Here is a 15,702-nt window from a genome sequence, read left to right on the forward strand (position 1 = left end):
CTATAAGTGTGGTGTCATCTGCATATCTCAGGTTATTGATATTTCTCCCAGCCTGTGCTTCATCCAGCCCAGCATTTCACATGATGTACTCTGCATATAAGTTAAATAAGCAGGATGACAATATATAGCCACGACGTACTGCTTTCACAATTTGGAACCAGTCCGTTGTTCCATGTCTGTCCTCGTTCTAACTGTTGCTACTTGACTTACAGATTTTTCAGGAGGCAGGTAGGGTGGTCTGGTATTCCCATCTCTTTAAGAAATTTCCAAGCACCCAAACCTTTTAAGAAATTTTACAGAATTCGTTCTCTTTTTTAAAAAGACTGGCAGCATTCAAAATATTCCTCCCAAGCATGCAGAAGCGCTCGGTAAATATAATAATACCTGCTCCTTGCCCGGCCTCCTCCTTCCAGGCACTTCCCAGGACTCCTGACCTCCAGTCCGAAAAGGTAGCTTCAGAAGGCGCCAAGCCCCGCCCCCTACCCCAGCAATCGCCCCGCCCCTCTTCCATCACGCCTGCGCAGTTTACTTAGTACGGCCCCACCCTTTTCCAGCGCGTAGCTAACAGGACGCAGGCGCAGCTCCGCCCCTCACGCCTCTCTTAGGTCGGGCCCGCCCCTCCGGGCTAGTACTGCCTCTTCCGCGTTCTCTGGGGAGCGTTCTGTAGGTGGAGTGCGAGCGACCTGTCCCTCCAGGAGTCAGCTGAGGTAAAGCCCAGACAGCGAGATACCTCTGCGAGTAAAATGGGGCGCCCACGGGGGAGGGGGTGCGGCCCGTGAATGAGTCCTGTTCCTGGGAAGGAGCTGTTGGGGCTTTCGGAACGGCCCGAGGTCACGACCAGATTCTATTCTGTTGCGGGCCGGGCTGGCAGGAGGGGGCGGACAGCTGAAGGAGCAGCTTCTTTAAGACCGTCCTTGGGGCTCCGTCTGGGACGAGCTCTGGGCGCATCGTGTGTCTCCAGTCCGGGCTCAGCCGGCGCCTGGGTTCGGGGCTTGGGTTGTGACAGGTGTCCGAGGTCGGAGTTTAGCCAGGGGCCGGTTTGAGACTCGGTACGTATCAGGCTATGTGGCTGGGCTCAAGGCTCAGGCAGTCCAACGTCATGAATAGTTTTTCATGTGAGGAATGTTTCATATCTGTGTACTCCATTATTTTAAAGTGAACTGTTTTCACTTCAAAGTTCCTGACGTGTGTGGGTCGCTGTCCTGTGAGGAGAGAAAATAGTATGGGATACAATCTGTCTCCTTAGGGAGTTTCCAGGCTACCTTGTCAGATGGTCAGTGGCAGATCAGAGGCCAGCGTGGGTGACAGGATTGAAATGTTGGAAATACTCGAGTTTGGGTCAGGCAGACCTGGGTTCAGATCTCACCTCTGCCACTTAAGTAGCTGTGCGCCTTCACCACGCGGGCCTCTGATCTGCCACTGACCATCTGACAGGTGGCCTGGAAACTAACTCCCTAAGGAGACAGACTGTATCTGCCACTAAGTAGCTGTGCAAGTTGTTTTCCCAGCCAGAGCTTTAGCTTCTCTTGTATTAAAAGGGCACAGGAGGGTCATTGTGAAGGTGAGTTGCAGTCTTTTAGTGTGACACGTGTCATGAATTGGGTGCTGAATATTTTGTGCATGAAATGAGTGTGATTTCTAGGAATTAGGTCATTTTGGACGTTAGAAAGGCCTTGGGGGAAGAGTTAAAGTGGCCTAGGTTTTGAAGCCTCAGTGGGATTTACAGGTGGAGCTGACCTTGCAGGTTGGGTCAGTGTTTGTTGACCAGTCCTCCTATGCCCAGCACTGTGCTCGACAATTCATGTCTGTTATTTCACTGGATCCTCAGCCATTGACCCAAGTTCTTTCAGCCCCACTATCCTTAGCTTCAGCCCCTCTAAAGAAGCTTCGGCTGGAAGTAATGTAAAGAGGGTTGGTGTTTTGTTTTGTTTTTTAATGTGGAGCTGGGGCAGCTGGAGATTTTGGTGATCTCTCCCCAACTTCTTCCACATCAGCTTTTCCCTTTCTGTGATCCATAGTGCTACTTGGTTTCTTGACTTTGGGAGGCCTATTTTGCTAGCAGATTTTGATGTTTATAGGGCCTAGCATGGGAGCACCTCTTAAACTCGGATTGCATGAAGCTGAACCTGGGCAGTGAGTTCTGTGAACAGGAGCTGTTGGATTCTGGCACAAACTTATGAAGATCCTATAGTAATTTAGTAACTTGGTTCCTTTTACCTTTTCACGGGTGCCCATGTGATCTTCCTGAGAAATGTTCTCAACATATCTCTGCTCAGAAACCTTGGTTGGCCTTGTTGCCTACCTTATGGAGTTTGGGCTCCTTGACCTCATGGAAAGGCCCCTCTATAATCTGTTCCCAAATCTCTCTCCTGCCCTGTTTCCCTTTGTTCTCTCAAACCTGCACCCTATGGCCCAGGCAAAATAAACTTTTTTTTTTTTTTTAATTTCCTCAAGTACTCCCTTGCATGTTCCTTTATTCACTCTTCCTAGAGTCCCCACCTCCATCTTTCAAGGCCTGTGTCTCCTGTAACCTGCCATTGAAGCTTCTCTGATCCCCACGACTGTATTAGTTGCCCCTTCCCATCTTCTGTAGCAGAAGCTACACCTTGAATATAGCTCTGATTACAGTATGCCTTGGAATATGTCCCCCAAGATGTGCTCTGAGTACATTGGTAGAAAGGGACCATGCCTATTTCATCCCTCCTCTGCCTGGCACATAGTAGGCCTCTGCAGTGTGTGCAGTCAGATGAGTCAGTGACATTTTTATATACTCGCTTTGGTCTTTGTTTTATGAGCTTTCAGGTTCAGAGTGGGCCTTTGTATTCTTCCTTCTTTTTGTGCCTAAGGAGAGTCCTAGTTTAGATTGATGGTGCCCTAATTATAGGCATCAAAGGTAAGAAAGTGCAGGAATCCTGCACAAGGCAGAATCTGTCATTGCTACTATTGTTTTCAGCCTCTTGCCTTGCCTTTGCTGTGAGTTCTGTTGGCAAGGAGGTGATGTTCTGTTCAGGAACCTGCACTGAATGTGTTATAGTTCACACAGGGGAAGGTGCACAGGTGGTTTACCAATCAATTGTCCTGACCTTGCCTTGGCCCCTCTCCTCTGGGAACCAGCAGCTACAATTTTTCCTTGCCAGCAGCTTCACCATCTGGAACAGGAAGGCTCTTTGGTGATTGTAGAGAAATATACCTCATTGAAGGCACAGTGAGTTTGGACAACATCTGGTTCTTCTTCGATTTTACAGATGAGAAGAGGCCCACAGAGGGGAAGGGACAAGACTGGACAAGACTTGAGTCAGTGGTAGAAATAATATGAAAAGTGAAAGATTCTGACTCTGTTTTCTTCCAGTCTGCTACTTTATAAGAAAATATTGAACATTTATTGAGTACTTCTTATGTGGCATATACTGTTTTAAGTGCTTTATATGTGACATGTCAAAACTATGTATTCTACAGACTTGGGAACGGAGGCAGCTAGAAATCATTCAGATCTACTTTTGGGTTCTACATGTTTGCTTTATGGGCTTCCCTGAAAATCAATTGGTAAAGAATCTGCCTGCAAGGCAGGAGACCCTGGTTCGATTCCTGGGTCGGGAAGATCCGCTGGAGAAGGCATAGGCTATCCACTGCAGTATTCTTGGGCTTCCCTTGTGGCTCAGCTGGTAAAGAATCTGCCCATAATGTGGGAGACCTGGGTTCAATCCCTGGGTTGAGAAGATTGCCTGGAGAAGGGAAAGGCTACCCACTCCAGTATTCTGGCCTGGAATACTGTTTGCTTTTTAATATGGTTTCAATGGCTGTCGTTCTAACCAGTGGGGTAGAAACAGTTCTTCAGGGTCACCTACCTCCATGAGGGAGTGATGTCCTCCCAGCCATGTCTTCCTGTATCCTGAAGAAATACCTTTAGACGAGTCCAGAGTGTGTTGAAAGAGTGGTGATAGAATGAAGCAAACTGCATGAGTATTGGTGGCTCTTAGTTTAGGAATATTAGTATACTTTAAAAATTGCGTGTTACAAGTCAGGCAGTGAGAGCAGAATTTTAGAAACTCAGTCCAGGAGCTTTCCGTAAAGTTTCTCAGTCAGTGATTCAGTTCAGTCCAGTTGCTCAGTCGTGTCTGACTCTTTGCGACCCCATGGTCTGCAGCACGCCAGGCCTCCCTGTGCATCAGCAACTCCCAGACTTGTGTCCATTGAGTCAGTGATGCCATCCAGCCATCTCATCCTCTGTCGTCCCCTTCTCCTTCTGCCTTCAGTCTTTCCCAGCATCAGGGTCTTCTCAGATGAGTCAGTTCTTTGCATCAGGTGGCCAAAGTATTGGAGTTTCAGCTTCAGCATCAGTCCTTCCAATGAACACCCAGGACTGATCTCCTTTACGATGGACTGGTTGGATCTCCTTGCAGTCCAAGGGACTCTCAAGAGTTTTCTCCAACATCACAGTTCAAAAGAATCAATTCTTCGGTGCTCAGCTTTATAGTCCAACTCACACATCCATACATGACTACTGGAAAAACCATGGTGGCAAGATTCAATTCAAAAAACACACATTGAGCTCTTTCTACATACAGGACCCTGGTATTGAGAAATACACACAGAAGAGAGCAACACATTTCCTGCCCTCCTATAAGTAATTGTCTTCTCAGAGCCTTCTCCCTCCAGTGTAGTTGGCAAGACAGATAAGTACATAAATAACTGAAATCAGGTTGACTCTAGTAAATGTAGTGAAGAATGTAAACAAAGTGGGAGAAATCAATCCCAACATGACCAAAGGGGGTTCAGCAAGGATTCCTGAAGGTTGGAAAATTTATGCTAGGCCTTGAAGGAGGTTCATTCCAGTGAGAAGGAACAGCTTGGGCAGTGGTCTAAAGGTGGGGATGAAGTAGAGGGAGAGGAGTGGATTTGGTGAGGAAGGGAAATAAACTGAAATGATGAATTGTGGCCATAATGTATAGAGGTGTGAAGAGAAGAACACTGATGTTTATCTAGTCTCTACTCTGCTTTGTGGCTGAGTATATCAGATGTGTTACACACTATAATTTATTTAATCCTCAGAATCCTGTAACATGGGGATATTTAACCCCAATTTAAAGATGAAGAAATTGGACCTCAGAAAGATTAGAGTGATTTTCCCAAAGTCATGTAGCTCATAAGTGACAGAGCTTGGTCCAAACCTATTAGTGTTGGATTCAGAGACCTGTGTTCTTTTCATTATACTGCAAGACTCCAAATGCTGTGACTGGGGCTCTGTTTATTCTGTCTTCCAAAAGGAGGTAAAGAAAGTTGGAGAATGGGAACATTATGTTGCAGCACACGAGCTCTTTAGTTGTGGCATGCAGGATCTAGTTCCCTGACCAGGAGTGGAACCAAGACCTCATGCATTGGGAGCATGGAGTCTTAGCCACTGAACCACCAGGAAAGTCCCAATAGTAATACTATTGATAATTATTATTGATATCCAATTAAGTATTGGTTTTATAGAAGGTATATTTTTATGACCATTTCCCTGCTGTCTTACTCTGATATCATTGCCTTCTCTTTCTTTTCCATTGTCCCATCAAGAAAATTTGAAACATAGTCATACCTCATTTTATTGCACTTCAAAAATATTGCATTTCTTACATATTAAAGGTTTGTGGCAACTATGTATTGTCAGATGATGGTTAACATTTTTTAGCAATAAGTGTATTTTATTATTTTTAATTTTTAATAATATTAATTTGATTTAATGATTAATTCTAATTAAGGTATGTACATTTTTTTAAGACATAATGCTATTGCCTACTTAATAGACTACCATATAGTATAGATATGACTTTTACATGCACCAAAAAACTGAAGAATTTATGTGACTTGATTATTTAGGTGATCTGGAACCAAACATGCAGTATCTCTGAGGTATGCCTGTACTAGATTGTTCCATCACAGGACTGCAAAAGATGATATGACAAAAACTGCCAGTAGGAAAAGGGTCAATTAAAACTCAGTGGCTCAAAAAAAAAAAAAAAAAAAAAGTCGGTGACTCATTAGAGAAGTCTTACCTGACTTTTACCAGTCTCACCTGATCTCCACAGCAAATAGGAACAGAGCTGCATATTTATTTCCTTTTGCACAGGCTTCAACAAAAATGCCTACCAGGAATCCCCTGGCGGTCCAGAGGACTCTGTGTTCTCACTGCCGAGGACGAGGGTTCAATCCCTGGTCAGATTACTAAAATCGCACAAATTGCGTAGCATGGCCCAAAAAAAACAGTACTCAGCCAAACCCCTTCAATTCACTTGCCAAAAAGTACAGTAATAATGTATTTTGAAAAATGCTCCCTGATTTGGTTCTTCTTTCTCTCCAACTTAAGCCTCTCTAGCCTGAACTTAAGCTGTTTCTTCTTTTTCCACTTTCCATGAATATGGAAAAGTTCCCTCTGATTATAAGGGAGCATGAGATCAAGATTTTCTCATGAGAACCTTTTGTAGACCTAAAACCAGAATCAAATTGAGCCTCATCTTCTCTTCTGGAGGTTAAACAGCCATGTTTTCTTTTACTTCACTCTTAAAACATATTTTCCGTTGCTTGGATCACATTGGTCATGATTTTCTTTCTCTTAGGTCTTTCTCCTTCTTGACAGTGACCCAAACTGTGCTTAGTCTGCTAATAGAAGTCCAACTAAAACAGTTTAAGAGCAAAATAACTTCACATGTTTTCATTCATTCATTAAAATTTATTGAATGTTTGCCCCATGTCAGACACTGTGCTACGGATAGGGGACCCAGAGGTGAATCAGACACAGTCTCTGCCCTGTGGCTAGCTCACAGTCTAGGGGGAGATGTGCAATAAAATGCTACAGGTACTGTGATTGAGTTATGCACAAGTGTAGGAAGCTGGAAATTGTTCAGTGAAGTTAGGTAGAAACTGTCCATTTTGCCTGGACTATAGATCAGGACTTCTATAGAGGAGTGGTAAGATATAATGCCGGAGGGGTGGGCTAGGGCAAGATTGTGGAGGCCCTGAGTGACAGCATGGGACCTTGGTCATTCCAGAGACAGTAGATACCCATTAGAAGTGTTGGAATAGGGAAGTACCAGGCTCAAATCTGGCTTTTCAGATCAAGGACAGAGATACCACAAGCTTATCTGTCTTATCTGCCCCCCTACTGATGTTTTATGGGAGGAAATGTCTTATTTGTGTACTTGTTTTTTTTTCTCTAAAGCTTCTATAGAAAGACTAGTTCTTGAACTCTGAAAAAAATTCATTCCTTGTACAGCAGAAAATTCATGAATAATTGAGAGAGAGCTGAGTGCTTCACCTGTATAAGATCTGATGGCAGACCAGTCTGTGAGATTTTACCCTTTCCCAGCTGTATACCAGGAAGAGGTGCGGGAATGAGGTGAGGGTTCCAGGGCTCTTCTGGGTATTTCGTATGGAATGCTAAGAAGATTCAGGTAGTGTGAGAGTCAAAAGTTCTTTCTGAGGAGGAAAAGAGGCCCACTAGAATTTGGAAAGGTGTCAGAAGGAATCAGGGCCAACCAGGCACTCAGAATCCTGGGTCATGTGTCTGAAAACCTCCAAATTCTGTCTCTGCCTTTCTACTCTTCTCTCCATTTGTTCTCTTCTGCTGCCCAGTTGTGGTTTACAGAGTGGCTGGGTTGCTTTCCATAGTCACAGCTGATCTGAGGAAGCCGTATCCCAAGCTAGAGTAATAATTATGATTTATTGAGGGCATAATATAAACCAGGCATTGTGCCATGAACTTGATTCAGATTAGCTCATTCTCACAAAATCCCTGTCACGTAGATGTTATTGCTCCCTTTTGATAGATGATGACAGTGAAACACAGAGAAGTTAAATATTATGTCCAGGGTTACCTCATTATTACACGATAAGGCTAGATTCTGAATCTAGGCCCTAATGACTCAAAAGCCCACTCACTTTCTCTCCCCCCAGCCCTGGAGTGGCTCCAAACAGAATAAAATAAAAGTCCATAAAGAAATTGTGAAGACTGTTTTTACTGTAGGTCTACTAGAGGTAGAAATGAACAGAAATGTGTGTGTGTGTTTGTGTGTAGAAAGATGGAGTTGGTGAGGAAAGGAAAGCTGGATTGGCAAACTATGGCCTACAGTCCTTATCTGGTTCACCACTTGTTTTTGTCTAGACTGCAAGCCATTTACATTTTTAAATGGCTAGAAAAAAGTTCAAGAGAAAATTAATATTTTGTGACACAAAAAATCATACAAAATTAAAACTTCAGCATCTATAAATAAACTGAAATATAGCCACACTCATTCATTTTCATATCATCTCTGGCTGCTTTTGCTCTGCAAAGGCAAAATTGAGTAGTTTTTGTGACGAGGCCATGTGACACACTGAGTATAAAATATTGACTCTGGCCCTTTACAGAGAAAAATTGCCAACCCCTGCTATAGGCAACAAGAAGGGACCAAGATATTCAAACCTATGGCAAGACTGAAAGCAAAGAGTTAAAAGTCAAGAGTGTTCAAGGTTATCCCTGGAAGCATTGTGGCCACAGGGAGAGGGAACATAACCTGAGCTTTCGTAGACCTTGGAAATAGTGGGCCACAGAGATTTGTTTGGGAATAAAATGCACAATAGGAAGGATTATTCTATGTGTTAATGTTCTCTTCTGAACAATAAAGAAATATTTTATGGATGAAATAATTCATTCAGATATTAACTGGAGCCCTTTTTTTGTGCCAGATACTACATTAGATGCTGAAAATACAAAGATGAAAAAGATACGTCCTTGCCTTTGAGGAGCTTAAGGCCTCATGGGAGAGCCACGTGTGCATGAAGGGAGCCGACTCTAAGTATTACAATAGTAGATGTGCTTTCAATTCAATGTTGGATGAAGTAGAAAAAAAGTCAGGGACTATTCCTGTAATTTGTGGGACTGCTCTCAGTAATTTATAATGGGCCTGGAAGGATGAATGGGTGTTATTTTTCAAGGAACTACATACCAGGCTGAAGGAGAGCCTGACTGTAGTAATAGTTGGAGCTTATGAGGTTGGAAGAGAAAGCAACATTAGAAATGATTTAAAGGCTCTGTGGCTGAGTGACTGGCAGGGTGATAATGTGATAGAGAAAAAGAGAAAGGAGGAAGGAGGTGGTAGCTGGGGGTTGGGGACAAGTCCAGTTTGGGACATGTGATTTGAGGTAATGATGAAACACATCCGGCTTCCAGTTAGGAAACACTTTAGAAATGTTAGCATGAGGGCCTAGAATTCGGATTTAAACTACATTTTCAGAGCTTTTCTGTTGGGAAAAGGGGAAGTACATACTCACTGCATAGAGAAATTGACAAATCAACATTGGCAGCTGATAAGTGGAGCCATGAGATTAAAAATAGCAGTGGACGTTTGGAAAATGAAGTCATCAGATGGAAAACCAGCAATAGTTAGGCAATTGGCAGAAAACCTTGTTCCTGTTCAGGCCACCTGCTGTTCTCAGCATCTACTTTTCCTTTCTGACTCTTGCCTCCCCACTGTGAGTCTTAGACCTGACCACTGGGAGATGGACCCAGAATTCATTCATCTCTAAATAAGTGGACAACAGAGCAGTGGCAGCCTTTACCTTCTGCGTGAGGTTCTTCAGAGAACAAAGGTGTCCATATCTGTTATCCGGGTCCAGTTACTTCTTTTGGGGTCTGGAATGCCGCAGTGGAAGCATAATTTGAAAACTTTAACCCAGACACTTGTTAAGTCAAAGCTTTGTGTCAACATTTTAAACGCTCCAATGCCTGATTTTAAAGACTGGGGAAATCTATGATTGCCTTGTGATTACCTACTTACTGGTATAACACATAGATTTAGGGAATACAGGTTGATCTTTATCTTCTCTGAACATTAAGTCAGTATTTTTACATCCTGTCCATTTCTGCTTTCTGAAGATTTTCATGCCAGATATGATGAAGCAGAGGCTGATGGAGAACTGAATAATATCTGTTGTGCACAGAGGCCATTGAAACCTTTCCTGTAGCTGGAAAACAGCAGCCCCCTGACAGAAGCATTACTGTGTTTGAAGTTTCAAGTTTACAGAGGATTCTCTTCACAGAGTTGGGCAGACCTATAGGTAAGATTGGATGCCCATTTTACTTAACTTTAGAAAAAAATTTGTTACCTTTTGGCCACACCAGATGGTTCTTAGGATCCTAGTTCCCCAACCAGTGATCGAACCTGTGTCCCCTGCATTGGAAACTCAATCTTAACCACCGGGCCTCCAGGGAAGTCCCTTACTTAACACTTGCATCAGGTTGAAATGACAGATTTCCCCGCTATCTGAAAGTAGAACCTTCTGGTGAAACCTTCCTTAAGCCATAATGGTGTAAAGCAATTATCTTAGGACACATCTTGCTAATGGATGCACAAAATAAATGGAGATCAAGCACAGATGCTCACAGATGGAGTTCCAAGCTCCATCAGCTAGATGCTGAGTGTAGTGCCTAAGGAAGGAGTTCAGTGGTACCACTCTCACTGCTCACGGTGCATGCTGCCACTATAACATTTAGGATGTGCTGAACTACATTTTCACTTTTCATCCTTTCTCATAAAAAGGAAAACCCTCTTAGTATTTCTTGAAAATGGGTACATACTAACAAAGGTCTTTCATAAAAGCAAAGTGGCATAAAGCAAACTTTCCATAAGTGGTGTAGACCTGTATCTGATATTGCCAGAGGAAGGAGTAAGCAGAGAAACTTCAGTGTTCAATTGGGCAACTGGGATCAGCTGGGCTCCTTGGCACACTTAAGACAGTTACTAAGCAGGGAGAAGCACAAGAAGAAAATGGCAGAGAGGGTCATAAGGAAAACCATGCAGTAAATAAAACATTTATTCCCTAAAGGTAAAACAACTGTATCATAACAAAATGAAATCAAATACGACAGAACTATAAAAAATAAAATTCTGAACCCACTTAATTTCATTCTTCCCAAGTAACTGCTGTTAATAATGTTTTGAAATGTATCTTTTCAGGTTTTTAAAATAAATGTAACATATCTGAGGACTTTTTGAAGGGTTCTGTATCACATGCTGACCTGAGGTCTCATCATGCCTCACACTTATAACAGTGCCTCATTTGCTGATTGGTTTAGCTGTGAGCTAGGTGAGAATGGCTTTAGCCTGATTTGTGAGTTTTCCTCCTTTGCTGCTATGTCACCCTCCTTTGGCTGAAGCTTGCCAGGGACACAGACTTCCCTTGCTTTCCATCCCCAACGAGCTGCCCTTGGTGGATTCCCCCCTTCTTTGATGGTACTGCTGTTCCTACGTTACCTGACTTTCATTAGGTAACATATATTGAGGTAACCCTCTGTGCCTAGTTCCATACAAGGCAGTGGGGATGGAGAGAAATTAGGCCCCATGCCTTCCTTCAAGGACGGTAGTGGTCTTTGACTCCACCTCCATCTCCAGTCACTGGGCAGAATCAGGATCAGCTTTGCCTCTGTGGCTTCATTCCCTCTCCCCATAACACCCCTCATCTCTTTTTCTTCCTTTCTGTCCCCACACACCTTCCCTGTTTTCCTCCAGGTTGCCACAGCCTCACTCTGCCCTCCAGTCCCCTCTCCAGCCTACAGTTTGTTCTGCTGTCACAGCCAGTTTGATGGCCCTAAAGCAGCAGTCCCCAGCCTTTTTGGCACCAGGGACTGATTTCTCAGAAGACAATTTTTTTGTGGACTGGGGGTTGGGGGGTGGTTTAGCGATGATTCAGGTGCATTGCACATCTGTTGTGCACTTTATTTCTAATCCAATGCTGCCACTTATCTAACAGAAGGCCTGGAGGTTGGGGACCCCTGCCCTACAGCACAGCTCCAGGGGTGGCCAATCCCTCCCCATTGCCTAGAACAGTGGTTCACAGATGTGCTCTGCAGACCCTGGGGAGCCTTGAAAACCTTTCAGGGTATCTACAAGGTCAAAGCTGTTTTCATAATAATAGTGCCAAGATGCTGTTTGTTGTTGCAGAGCAACAACAGGCAAACTACTGGTGCCTTAGCCCAAATCCTGGCAGTGGCACTGAACTGTACTCACAGTCATTGTTTTCTTTTTTCTTTTTTTTTTTTTAGCGGAGTGCAGTTTATTACACCGGCGGGCCCAAGGCAGAGTCTCCTCTTAGCCAAGGACCCCGACCAGCATTTGTGAAAATCTTTTATACCCCATGTGTACGTCCAAACCCACTACCTTGAGACTTACATAAACAAAGGAAGGGTAAATACAACTACAATAACCCCATCATTCACGTGTTATGTGTTCAAACAGACAATAATCAATAAGCCCGCAGTTACATTCCAAATAGTTAATAACCGATAAGCCTGTGCTTACATTCTGATAGATAGTGTCCGGAGGCAGGGGTGATTAGTGTCTGTTTTCTCTTCTTCAACATTCCCCTGCCCAGAGGGGGGTCTTATCCTTCCATTGTCATTCCCACAGGCACTAAGCAGAGAGTTCAGAGTCCACTGGAGAGGTGGCCGTGCACGATCAGCACAGACAGGCCTGAGATGGAGTCCAGGCCCTATGAATTCCTTCTTCATTCCCCACTCTTGATGCTCTTAGTTTCCATAACGAGCATCATTTATTGAGATATATTGTACCTTAGCCCTCCTGCCACCCACATGAGAGAATGCTATCAACCTCTGGGTTACAAAATTCACGAGGCATTGTAGGAAGCAGGGCCCACAAAGCAGTATGATAAACAAGGCAGCAACATAGTCATACCATTGGAACACAGATCGTGTCCATCTTGCATGCAGATAAGGCAGGTTTACTGGAGGCTGGTATAGGCTAGGCTTAATTCTGCCATGGGCGAAAGCAAATCCTAATGTGCAACGCCGCACCCAGCCAACTGGGAACCATGGCCATAAGTTAAGCCCACAGAGCCACTGGGTCCCATTGGGGGCTACCCAGCGGATTCCAGGATTATATTTCCAGTCGGAACCGAGCCACTGAGCAGACTGATTGGGGTGATAGGTAACTTCCAAGATTTGTTTACTTTGTTCAGGGCACAAATAACAATTCTTTTGGGTCTAGGGGATGGTCTCCAAATCCAACTTTCTGTTCTTTTTGTTCCCAGCAAATAGTAGCAGGGGCAATCAACTATCCTTTCTCAGGAGTCATCCAGAAATATTCATCCCAGACCTGGTAGTATTGCTCAAGGCACCGGGAGGCCTGTCCCCCTTTTGTAAGGGAGCCCTTTTCCTCCTTAATTCTCATATATGAGGTATAAGCCTTTGTTATCTCCATAAGGCTGGTGTTCATGTTAAATGTAACCCTATGTCCCTGGCCCATTGATGGCTTCTTCTAACACCAGAGGGCAAAGAAAGGTTATGGTTGGTGAGAGACAGGAAAGTTCCTTTCTGTTGTTAAAGTCCCCATAACGGAGTGATGATACCCACCAGGGGAGTCTGTCTATTACTGACAGGGGCATAGCCCCACATACCCAAGTTCAGAATTGCATTGGTGAGGCCGAGCAGCAGGAGTCGTTTACCCAGCTCCATCCTGTAGAGGGCTCGTCTGGGACCTAGTTTTCTTCTTCCTCCTCAGAATGATCTTGGTTTCCCGTGGGTTGGTGGGGTCCTTCTGGGTGGTCCACTCGGCGTCCTCCGGGTCAGCGTGGTATGCCTTCTTTGCTCTGGTGTGATGGATCAAGGGACAATACCTGCAACTTTAACTGAGCGCTCAGTTCCCCTGCTGCCATCCACTACCTGCTGACATGAAAGGTCCGGGCGTTGAGAAGCAGAATCCTTCCAGAGGGGCGAGGCGCCTTCCCCCCTCTAGGAGATTCAAGCTACAAAGCCTCGGGGTGGCCTCAGATGAGACCTGTCTCCTCAAAGTGAGGAGTTTCCCGGCCAATGCACCAAATGTTATAGCCATGCTTTCCTGGAAACAAACTCACTCAGAAGGACAATGCAGATAGTGGAGTGCAGTTTATTACACCGGCGGGCCCAAGGCAGAGTCTCCTCTTAGCCAAGGACCCATTGTTTTCTTTACCACTACACACTTAGAGCTTTTTTTTAAATGCTGTTTTCACTTAAATCTGTCCTTGATGAAACAGTAGAAATCATTAATTTTACTGAATTTCCTTGAGTACACAACTTTTTAATATTCCATATGACACAGTGAAAATGTTCAAAGCACTCCTGGTGTATATCAAAGCACAGCACTTGTATTGAGGAAAAGCGCTTGTGAGATTGTTTGTGAATTGCAAGCTGAACTAGCCACTCTTTTCATTTTTTTCTTGAAAGAATAAATGACTAAAGGTTGGTGAGGCTGGAAAGTAGATGGGCATCAGATGTTGAAGAGCCTTGTGGGCTGTATTAGTAAGCTTGGGTGAGCTGACTTCGGCTTTTTATACTGTCCTGCTCACACAAATCCAGTCCTTTACTCCTGCTTGCTATTTCTTTTTTTTTTTTTAATTGAGGCATAATCAACATACAACATTTTATTAGTTTCAGGTGTACAACATAATGATTTGATATTTATGAAATGATCACCACAGTAAGTCTCATTAACATCTATCACTGTACACAGTTACAGAGTTTTTGTGTGTGATGAGAATTTTAAAGGTCTACTCTTAGCAACTTTCAAATATACCATACAGTATTATTAAGTATAGTTGTCCTGTGTTGACTGTTAGTCACTCAGTTGTATCCGACTCTTTGTGACCCCATGTACCGTAGCCTACCAGGCTCCTCTGTCCATAGAATTCTCCAGGCAAGACTACTGGAATGGGCTGCCATTTCCTTCTCCAGGGGATCTTCCCAACCCAGGGATAGAACTCAGCTCTTCAGCATTGCAGGCAGACTGTTTACCGACTGAGCCACCAGGGAAGCCCTTATAATTGCCATGCTGTACATTCTATCCCATGACTTAATTGTTTTATAACTAGAATTTTGTACCTTTTGATTCCTTTTACCCCCAATTTCACCCACCCTTTACTTGCCACCTCCAGCAATGACCAGTCTGTTCTCTTTTTTAAGATTTCACATATAAGTTACATTCACTGATCATATAGTATTTGTCTTTCTCTGTCTGACTTATTTCACTTAGCCTAATACCCTCAAGGACCATCCGTATCATTGCAGATTGCAAGATGTCATTCTTTTTTATGGCTGAATACTATTCCATTGTATGTATATATGTATGTGTGTGTGTGTATCTCATGCTCTTTTATCTACCTATCCATCAGTGGATACTTAGATTGTTTCCATATCTTGGCTATTGTAAATAATGCTGCTGTGGGCATGAGGGAGCAGGTATCTTTTCAGGTTATTGTTTTCATTTTCTTCAGAAAAATACCCAGGTATGGTCATATGGTAGTTTTGTTTTCCTGTTTACCATTTCTTAAGTACACATTCCCTTTGTCCCCTGCACCTTTCCTCTTCTCATTCCTTTTACCAGGTGATGCAGTGACAGCTCTGAAGGCTACACATGAGCCCAGAATCAGAACAGAGGAAGAAGATGGTCCTGAAACTAGACCTTTTGCCCCTGGGAATCTTACCATCCCCACCCTGTTTGAGGCCTGTTGTGAATCATCACCCCACTGGCAGCTTAGTGGTCCTCATTGTAGTTGAGTGGTAGGCTGCAGTCTGCATAATGCTACCCAGCCTTGCTGCACCCTGGACTCTGGGGCAAACCTGTGAAATACTGTAGACCCTTGGAATCACACTCACAGGCCGTCCTTTAATCAGGACAAACTGATTTCGCAAGGTGT

The 15,702-nt window shown here is 43.9% G+C and overlaps 1 protein-coding gene across 4 annotated transcripts in view; it reads left to right on the top strand.

Annotated features, from left to right (window-relative positions):
- The first annotated feature begins 552 nt into the window (after positions 1 to 552).
- Positions 553 to 15,702, top strand: part of MKNK1 (MAPK interacting serine/threonine kinase 1) — a 49,344-nt gene continuing 34,194 nt past the window's right edge. For 2 of the 4 annotated variants that reach the window (XM_043461438.1, XM_043461441.1), the window contains exons 1-2: positions 553 to 707; positions 9,893 to 10,074. The gene's annotated coding sequence lies outside the window, so the exon portion shown is untranslated. The remainder of the gene's footprint in view (positions 708 to 9,892; positions 10,075 to 15,702) is intronic. The other 2 variants (XM_043461442.1, XM_043461439.1) reach the window with 2 other exon arrangements.

The sequence above is a fragment of the Cervus canadensis genome, chromosome 2, assembly GCF_019320065.1.
Source record: "Cervus canadensis isolate Bull #8, Minnesota chromosome 2, ASM1932006v1, whole genome shotgun sequence".
Taxonomy (NCBI): Eukaryota; Metazoa; Chordata; class Mammalia; order Artiodactyla; family Cervidae; genus Cervus; species Cervus canadensis.